Source organism: Haliotis rubra, unplaced genomic scaffold (genome assembly GCF_003918875.1).
Source record: "Haliotis rubra isolate DU_JTF1 unplaced genomic scaffold, ASM391887v1 Scf240, whole genome shotgun sequence".
Taxonomy (NCBI): domain Eukaryota; kingdom Metazoa; phylum Mollusca; class Gastropoda; order Lepetellida; family Haliotidae; genus Haliotis; species Haliotis rubra.
In genome coordinates this window covers 178,563-188,437 of record NW_025766448.1, presented here as the reverse complement: position 1 = coordinate 188,437, position 9,875 = coordinate 178,563, and the positions used below count along the sequence as shown (strand labels likewise).

Sequence of the window (9,875 nt, the reverse complement as noted above, 5' to 3'; positions counted from 1 at the left end):
AACAATATCTTTCTGCTGCTGGCATTGAGTTGGAGAATATATCTCCTTCCCGTCTTCTTTCTTCTCCTCCTTGGCAATTAGTGAGGCCACAAGTTGACGTAACACTGACAAAGAATAACTATAATACATACAAATCCTTATTTACAGATGGGTCCAAGGGTGGTGGCGCAGTGGCATGTGCCACTGTCATTGGATCCACAACAATATCTTCTAGAATACCTGATAACAGCTCTATATTTACAGCAGAAGCAAACGCCATCTTAACAGCTCTTAAATATATTCAAAGACATCCCAAACATAAACAATATATAATATTTTCTGACTCTCTTTCTTGCCTTCGGGCGATTAAAAATCTCTCTTGCAAACATCAACTTTTAATTGAAATAATCGAATTATATAATGATCTTGCTACTGGCCAATGCGACATCGTCTTTTGTTGGTTACCCAGCCACGTTGGCATTTCTGGGAACACAAAGGCTGATCTTTTTGTCAAGGCAGCACTCAACAAATCTGTGACACCACTTCTTATTCCATATTCTGATTATAAAGCTGGCATTAGAACTTACATCCGTGATCTGATGCAAAAGAAGTGGGACAACCAAGTAGGTATCAATAAATTTCATGCAATAAAACCCTATATCGGTTATACCTACTTTGGTAGTCAGTCCAGATTTGAAGAGATCATCATGCGACGATCTCGTATTGGCCACACTAGATACACTCATGCATACCTATTGAAAGGTGAGGGTCCTCCGTTTTGTATCCCTTGTGATGAGAGAACCACGGTCAAGCATGTCCTGCTTGACTGTGTTGAATTCTCCATCATAACGGGTAAATACTTCAATGTGAAAACAGTTAAGGATCTTTTTAACACTGTTAATTTTCATTTAATTATTGGCTTTTTAACAGAAATTGATTTAATGAATGAATTTTGATTAATATGTTCTGTACAAATATGTATTTTAATTATTGGTAGATTTGATTAGTAACTTCGATTGTGAGTGGCAGTGCCCTCAAAGGGGGTTGAAGTAGCGTAAAATTATTGTCCTCCTGAGAGGGTACGTAAGTCCCAAAACATTCAAAGTAAATTTAAACCTACTACTCTTTTAATCGTAGAATATATGTTCGTTTAGTTTATGGCTAGATTATCTAACATTGCTAATAGCTGAGGGGATGGTGTAAATCCAGCTAGGGTCAATGCAGGAAGCCAATGTACTGTAAGTCCCCATGGTCCCTAGTATGGTGATCTACCTTCAGTTGTCGGCAATATATAGCCGGTTTTTACCTTGTATTGTCCTATAGTTAGACTGTTTTAGATTTTATTGCTAGTTTTAAATTCGAATCTGTGATAATCTAGTTATTTTACTGTCCTTCGTTGACAGGTTTTTATAGTTTGCCATTGCATATTATGCATAAAATTAATTGTTCTCGTCACGATATGGCTGAAATATTGCCGATGTGACGTTAAATTTTAACTCACTCACTCACTCACTTGGAGTCATAATTAGAAAGGTCAAAGACGAATACACACATGCCTTGGCTAAGTGACAGCTGACGCAACTGCCACATATCATATCGTCCAAACAACGTGTACCTTCAGTATTCGCATCTTAGAGTGCGTAGATAAGTACAAATGTAACTGACAGTATGTTTCGATACTTTGAATGAATTAAGGAGCATGTACCTGCTATCGTATCAAGTTCGATCACAGCATCAACAGACCCTGCGTCATTACAAACCCCTGTTTTCTGATCACAAGCTACACAATCCCCACTGCATGTGTGCTGACAGTGACTCCCGTACGCCCCGTCCTTACACCCACGACTACAGCTACCGTCCACCTCACATACACCATCCAAACACCACCCACAAGCCTCGTCACATCTCTCTCCGAACCATCCATCAGTACAGGCTGAACACCGTCCATGGCGGTCACACACATTGTCTCTACAAAGCAGACATTTCTTGTTGCAGTGTTTCCCATAGTACCCTGGAACACAGCCCTCCACGCACGATCCATCATGACTGTAACACAGGGAAGACTTGCAGGAGGCACTACACGGGGTGTTACAGTGTAACCCGTGCCACCCAGTCTCACATCCTTCCTGACAAACTGCAGTATGTCGATCACAGTGCTTGTGTCCATCTCTTCCTTTGTAGCACTTCTTGGGGCACGTGTTACTGCATTGGTGTCCATGGTAACCTGGAAGACACTGTTCACATACCCCAGTCTGTCTGTCACAACCAGTGGTCCAGCAATGTGGACATCTATCTTCGCACTTCTGTCCATAGAAGCCTGCTTCACATCCACGTAGACAGTAGCCGGTGATGCTGCACCTTCCCATCAGACAGTTGTCACATGTCATGTTACAGAAGCCCCCTGCCCATCTTCCATCACACCCATCAAGACATTCTCCTGTCTGTATGTGACAGACTGATGCCTTGCAGTTGGGTGGACATCGTCCATCACAATGTGCCCCGGTCCATCCTCCACCACAAGATTCAGAACAAGCGCCTGTATGGCGGTGACAGTAGACAGCGCCACCTACCGGACTGCTGGAACATCGTGTTGGACAGGGTGTGTCGCAGTGTCGTCCATAAAACCCTGGCCTACATCTGAAACATTCTCCAGTGGACCTGTCACATCCGTCTCCGTCACAACGTCCTTGGCATGTAGAGCTGCACTTTGATCCGTGACACCCGGTGTTACATGACTGACATCTAAGACGACCATTCCCATGTCTACACCCAGTGGTGTTACATGAGTCGTGACTTGGGTGCTCTGAAAAAAATTATGTTGTATGTTAAAAATTAGAAGTGACAGAAAAAATAACCCGTATTGTATTTAGGAAACCATATGAATATGACAAATTTAATCACCACAAATTTCAGTTTCGTTTCATTTTTAATCCAATAACCATGGTGAATACAAATCCATTGCATCATTATATACGTGTATTTACCAAGAGAGTGTGTCACAGCAAGCAGGGCAGAGATCAGCACCACAAGCGACAGGATCTGTCCACCTTTCATTGTTCCAGGGGACACGTGATCTACTGATGAAAACAGATATAAGGATTAAAAGATAACTGGATTACCTGAAGTGAAAACAAGTTTGTTTCTTAACAAGCAATAGTGGACTAAGTGGAGAAGAACGCATGTTCTCTAACTACGTTACAAGTTGTAGCAATATCACAGATGTAGACATGGTTTTATGCGTCCAGTGGTAGGTTGTATACAATGTCTGCATGAAGACTTCTTTGAGAGGCAATAGAAGTCGGAGAACTAAGTACCTACCTGATAACGCTGTGGAAAAGCAGTACATACTGGTAACAGGCTTGTAAAAGGATTCCCATGGCAGGGTCTATTCCTGTTCCCATATAGGCACACTGTTACACTTGAGTGTAAGTTAGTTTTCCAAAAATAACGTATAGCAAAACTATGGAATCCTGTAAGGGACATTGTCGCGTTGTCGGCTTTGGTTAATTTTGCCTCATTTTGCATGATCAATATATCACTGGCCTACTTGTTGCGTGGAGGCTTTATTGTAGATTACACTCGCGAAAGCCCAAATTAATCTATACGACATTCACTGAGCAATTACCGTTGCTTAACATTATAAAATATATGTTTCACCTTATTGCGACCCTTTATAATGTAGTTCTCAAAAATCGTTCTCAATTACAATGACGTCAGAACCGTATGCGTGCGTGCGTGCGTGCCTGTATGTCTGTCCCTGTCCGCCTGTCTGTGTGCCCACCGCGCCTGTCTAATTGTCTGTGTGCCAACCGCGCCTGTCTGACTGTGTGCCCACCGCGCCTGTCTGTTTGTCCTCCGTGCCTGTATGTCTGTCTTTGTGCCCACATTGCCTGTCTGTCTGCCTGCCTGTCTGTCTGCCATCGTGCCTGTCTGTCTGCCTGCCTGTGTGACCACCGTGCCTGTCTGTCTGTCTGCCTGCGTGCCCACCTTGCATGTCTGTCTGTGTGCCCACCATACCTGTCTGTGTGCCCGCTGTCCCTGTCTGTCTCTGTGCCCACCGTGCCTGTCTGTCTGTGTGCCCACCGTGCCTGTCTGTCTGTGGGCCCACCTTGCATGTCTGTCTGTGTGCCCACCTTGCATGTCTGTCTGTGTGCCCACCGTGCCTTTCTGTCTGTCTGCCTGTCTGTGTGGCCAGCTTGCCTTTCTGTCTGTCTGCCTGTCTGTGTGGCCATCGTGCCTTTCTGCCTGACTGTGTGCCCACCGTGCCTGTCTGTCTGTGTGTCCGCCTTGCATGCCCACCGTGCCTTTCTGTCTGTCTGCCTGTCTGTGTGGCCATCGTGCCTTTGTGTCTGTCTGCCTGTCTGTGTGGCCATCGTGCCTTTCTGTCTGTCTGCCTGTCTGTGTGGCAAGTGTGCCTTTCTGCCTGACTGTGTGCCCACCATACCTGTCTGTTTGTCTATGTGCCCGCCGTGGTTGTCTGTCTGTCTGTATATGTGTATGTCCGTGTCCACGGAGGTAGGAGTAGGGATTTAGAAAGACTCCACTGATAAGACTACCTATAAAAAATCAGCTCGATATGTAAACCAACCCTGCGCCAGAAGTCGACGTCAAACCTGTAAAGTGACTGATTATGAAACATTATTCTTGAATGAAACAAAATTGTGTTAATTGGCACAAAAAGATTATATTATTTTATATTGTGATTAAAATATCTTACTGCAATGGAAAATTGTGACAGTTTATTTCATAGTATTTTAATTTCATTAATTGAATCAGTATTCAATACTTGAATATTTCTCACCTGTAAAGAATAGTCCTCCCACCACGATCGTTCATGAATGCGTATGTGGAAGGCAAGTGAGAATGTGGGTACAAGAAAGATGACCAAAGGGCTTATCAGCATGAAAGGTGGGGTTCAACGAAGCGTTCCAGTGAAGTCCTGATCAGCTGTCACGTTATATTTACAAACAGACAGGCGTTCCCGTGACGTTAAGCACACTATTTAACTAACATGCATACTAACAGCGGTGACCGGACAAAATCCAACCGGATGTGTGAAAATATATGCTGTTGTGATATTTATATATGTATTGATGCACGAATGAGTCATAAATGTGAAATGTGAAAATGTGCAACTGTCATATTTATATATGCAAAATGTTCTTTGGTTGTAGTTTTGGTTGTTTTTGTTATCGATTATGAATGACTGATATGAAAAAAAATTCATTTCTATTTTTTCTTAGGGTGGATTTTATTAGGGGTGGATTTTGTCCGGAGTGGACTTTGTCCGGGTGGATTTTGCCTTAGGTTGCAATTTTGAGGTGGATTTTGTCCGGGTGGATTTTGTCCTGGATTCACTAACAGCACACCATGACCCTCTCGTCTGACAACTCAATAATTTAATTTTAACATACGCACTCAGCGGTCTAGAAGCAATAAAAATACCTAAACTGACCATCGAAATACTGAAGAGCACTTAGGATTTACACACTTTCAAGGTAGAGTTTTTACGGATTCCTCTCAGGGTCAATCAGAGTAAATTCGGCACTTGAACTCCAAGAAGTGATGTAAACATATTTTTATTCATGAAGATAAATTGGAATTGGTGAACAAGCATTACTGCTTATGTTAACACCGCTCCCATGCAACGTATAATACAACATGAAATGGAGGATTTGACGTCATCGGTACTGACCATTGCATAAATATAATATTTTTAAATAAATATAAATATATACAGATTACATGAAATACAACTATTCTCTAAGCAGTCATAAGTTAGTACAGTTGTGTGTGTCTAACAAGCCATTGTAGAAATATAAATCAATCATGAGAAGGTTGTTGAGTAAATTTAATTATTTTCCTGAGAAAATTCGAAGCGTTGTGTCTTGGTTGTATAATCGTGGACGGATTCAACTATTTTCTAGTTTACACAGGGAGTGAGTTCTTTGTTTCCCTTAAGAATGGTATCCAGGTTATAACCGGTAGTTGAAAATTACATATTAAGCCTTATCCGAGTATAGTTACTTCAAGTGAGGAAATAGTGTAGGGCATTTTCACTCTGATGTCCACAAGAACAACATGGGCTGTATATTAAATGTCTGTTATACTTATCGGCGTTTAGGTCGCTACATCCGAGCCTGAGGCGGCAGTGAACGATCTGGCAAAAACGAGTGCCATAATTAAGGTAAAAGTAAATGTTATTTTCAGTTTTTGTAATTAGGTTTTTAAAGTCTGTGAGACTACGTGACTCTTTGGAATTTTTGATAGGGCATTCCATAAATTTATTGTGGCAGGTAAAAAGGATTTAGCATAAGAGACAGTGCTGTAGTTTGTAGTTCCGGAGACGGAGTTTGGGATCAGGTCACAAAGATATTTTGGCAATTGTGTTGTACTGTTTACACATGAACTGATGTATTGTAAAACAAATTCGTAACGTTGGAAAGATTATTGTCATGAGTTCAGTAAATGATGAAACTCAGTGAAAATTGGTGAATTCTTAACAATACTTTACACCAAAACGCAGCTGTCTGTCAGACCAAGCAGGAGCAACAACATCTGCGAGACTTGAAACAATTCTTTTAGAACTCTTGTAGATATCCGGTTTTCTGAGGACTTTCTTTCCACCAAAGCCTATCAAAATCTATGAAATTGATCTTCACCACCTAACAGGAGTAACATATCGACATATACTACCCATCAAAAGTTTAGACTCACTAGTGTAAATGTAGCCACTTTCTTCAATCAACTGTTCTGAACTAGATTTTGCAAAATATTCCATACTGTTTAAAGGGCTTAAGGTACTGTTTACACATGAACTGGTGTATTGTAAAACAAATTCGTAACGTTGGAAACATTATTGTCATGAGTTCAGTAAATGATGAAACTCAGTGAAAATTGGTGAATTCTTAACATAACTTTACACCAAAACGCAGCTATTCACATGCACGATATTTGCACATGCTTTTCAGCAATTTAATGATTGATCCTCGTGCAGTTCATCTGCATACGGTTTGCATTTGGTTCCCGCAAGTTAGTGGAGAAATTCATCTTCGATGTAACCTCATATATATACATAACATATAGTGAGTGCTTTAAGTGAGTGAACGTTTGAATGTAGTTTTGATTGAGAGCTATCGTGCCTATTCTGGGGTGTGGTCCTCTAAGACACGTGTATAATGTACATAATATACTGGACTAATAGTTGATATTTACACACACCATAAGCAACACATTTGCAACATATATACGTCACATGCACCAGAGGAGAAGATACTGCTGCCTATGTGTTCAGAAAATAAACTCAAATAATTGACGTGGTCATGGCAATATTCCAGCTACATGGCGGCGGTCTTAAAATATTCGGGTCTGGACCAGACAATCAAGTGATCAACATCATGAGCATCGATCTACGCAACTGGGATACGGTGACATGTCTCAACCAAGTCAGTGATGATATTTGGGTTGGTGCTTGTATTGCTCTTTTCTTTTGTTTTTGTATGTTTTTCTATGTTAGCACGAGTTGGTTATGGGGCAATATATGCGACGTAGAACGCCATGGCTCGTGTCGATAAGGAATATACCTGAGGCTTTGAAGGCTTGGGCTATAAGTTCGTAAGGTTAGGAGTGTTTGTAGTGTCAGGTATGTGTTTGTCTCCAGTGAACTCTGGAGCACCATTCTGTGTTGTTGGTAGGGTATGCTGGGTATTAGGACGGGTTCGGGGTTTCTGTTTCGTTGCAGTAAAGGCATTTGTCTGTTTGGTGTGGATTTTTTTATTTTATATAGATGGGTATAAAATTGTGTGTGACCTGTTTGTAATTTGGTTATCACCCTGTCATTATGTGTAGATTTGAGGTAGAGGTTTAGTCTTTAGGGTGTTGTTTTTAGTAATGTTTTAGTTTAAAATTTGAATTTTGGTACTTACTTCGCCACTTTTGGAAGTCTGTGCACGTGATAAAAAAGATCGTACATTTTGAGCGCTACTTCAATCCTTTTTTATCATTTATGATCCCTATTATATCATTTTCGCAAACACTGATGGTGTCATGTCTGATTGATGTCCGACGTCCCTGTGTGCCTGTCTGTCTGCCCGCCCGTGAGTCCACCGTGCCTGTCTGTCTGCCCGCCCGTGAGTCCACCGTGCCTGTCTGTCTGTGTGCCTGACTGTGTGCCAACTGTGCTTGTCTGTCTGTGTGCCAACTGTGCCTGTCTGTCTGTGTGGCCGCCTTGCCTGTCTGTCTGTCTGTGTGCCAACCGTGCCTGCCTGTCTGTCTGTTAGTCTGCTGTGCCTGTCTGTCAGTGTATGTCTGTGTTCGCAGGGGTAGGAGTTGGATTTGAGGAAGAGTCTACCGATAAACTTACATATAAAAAACACAGCTCGGTATGTAAAGCAGATGCCAGAAGTCGACGTGAAACCCCTAAATTGACTGATTGTGAAACATTATTGCTTGAATGTAACAAAATTGTGTAAAATGGGATAAACAGAAGATTTTAATACATACTGTGATTAAAATTATCATACACCATTGTAAACCAAAAGTCACTGTGTTCTTTAATCTGATTGGTTGAAAAACGTGATCAAATGGTATTTGATTCCCGGAATTCTCTGCGTATTAATACATACAAACATCGCTCACACCTTTGTATTGTTACGTCGTCAGCTGTGATGACATCATTAAAATCATATTGTGACGTAAAGTCCGAATGACGTCACAAATGAGCAGTTCCAGATGCTACCATGGGAGACAGCGGAAACGGCCGGCTGATGACATTTCACTGCTGTACCCGTACTTGATGTCAATGAGTGCAGACACAAAAAAACGTGTATGGACCTTTTGGTTTACTGTGGCATCCAGGGGGGTTAACCGACGTCAAGGGCAATCAGATAAAGGAGTATGGATAAATATGTCTCCAAATCCTGAGTTTTTCCGGGTACAGTGATCGTGACAGCCCTTACAGAAGTTGTTGAGAAACGAGGATACATGAGTCATACTGCAGTGAGTTCTTGCAAGTAAGATTGACATAATCAATATATATATCACTGGCCCGCTTGAAGTGTGTGTTCCATCGTAACTGAAGTTACGCTCTAGCTTAACGATGTACACAGGTACCTTGCCCAAAGCACTTGATGAGATATTCGCTGTTCAATTGTACAGTGTAGTTGCTTACCATTATGGAATGAATAGGTTTCTCCTTTTTCGCAGTCCTCCATAATGAACTACTCAATAACTTTCTCAGTTACAGTGACGTCAGATGCCTGTCTGTCTGTCTGTCCCCGGTGCCTGTATGTCAGACTGTCTGTCTGTTCGCCCGCCGTGTCTGTCTGTCTGTCTGTTCGCCGTGCCTGTCTGTCAGGCTGTATGTCCGCCCGCCGTGCCTGTCTGTGCGTTTTTCGTGCCTGTCTGTCTATGTGTCCGCCGTGCCTGTCTGTCGGTCTTTGTGACTGCGTTGTCTGTCTGCCTGCCCGCCTGCCCTGTCTGTCTGTCTGTGTGCCCGCGGTGTCTGTCTCCCTGTCCACCGTGTCTGTCTGTCTGTCTGTCTGTCATCCTGTCCATCGTGTCTATCCGTCTGTCTGTCCTGAAACACAGCAGCACCCTGTCTGATTCAAACGCCCATACACAACAGCCTAGTGCATGTGGAAGACAGACTCCCCTTGCAGCTTGTGGCAACTGGTCAAAGACAGTCATTGGCAGATGTCAATCGGTTCCGAGGGGCTTGGAGCACAACATATCAGTCATCTGCCCTTGATGTTTTTCTGGGTCTTCCAGAGCGAGGTCTGTCCTCTACTCTGCCAGTGGCCTGCAGCCTGACCTGACCTGACCTGTTTTTGCTGTTTTTTGACAATGTTTCATTTCATTCAAACTCAACGAATATTGAATCAGTTGCTTCACTGCAT

At 42.4% G+C, this 9,875-nt stretch overlaps 1 long non-coding RNA gene across 1 annotated transcript; it reads right to left on the bottom strand.

Moving 5' to 3' along the window:
- Positions 1–2,620: 2,620 nt before the first annotated feature.
- On the bottom strand, positions 2,621–4,804 carry LOC124278701. Its single transcript, XR_006899152.1, has 3 exons — positions 4,781–4,804; positions 2,964–3,056; positions 2,621–2,782 (listed from the first exon to the last, which is right to left on the bottom strand). It is a non-coding gene; the product is annotated as an uncharacterized LOC124278701 (long non-coding RNA).
- Positions 4,805–9,875: the final 5,071 nt, after the last annotated feature.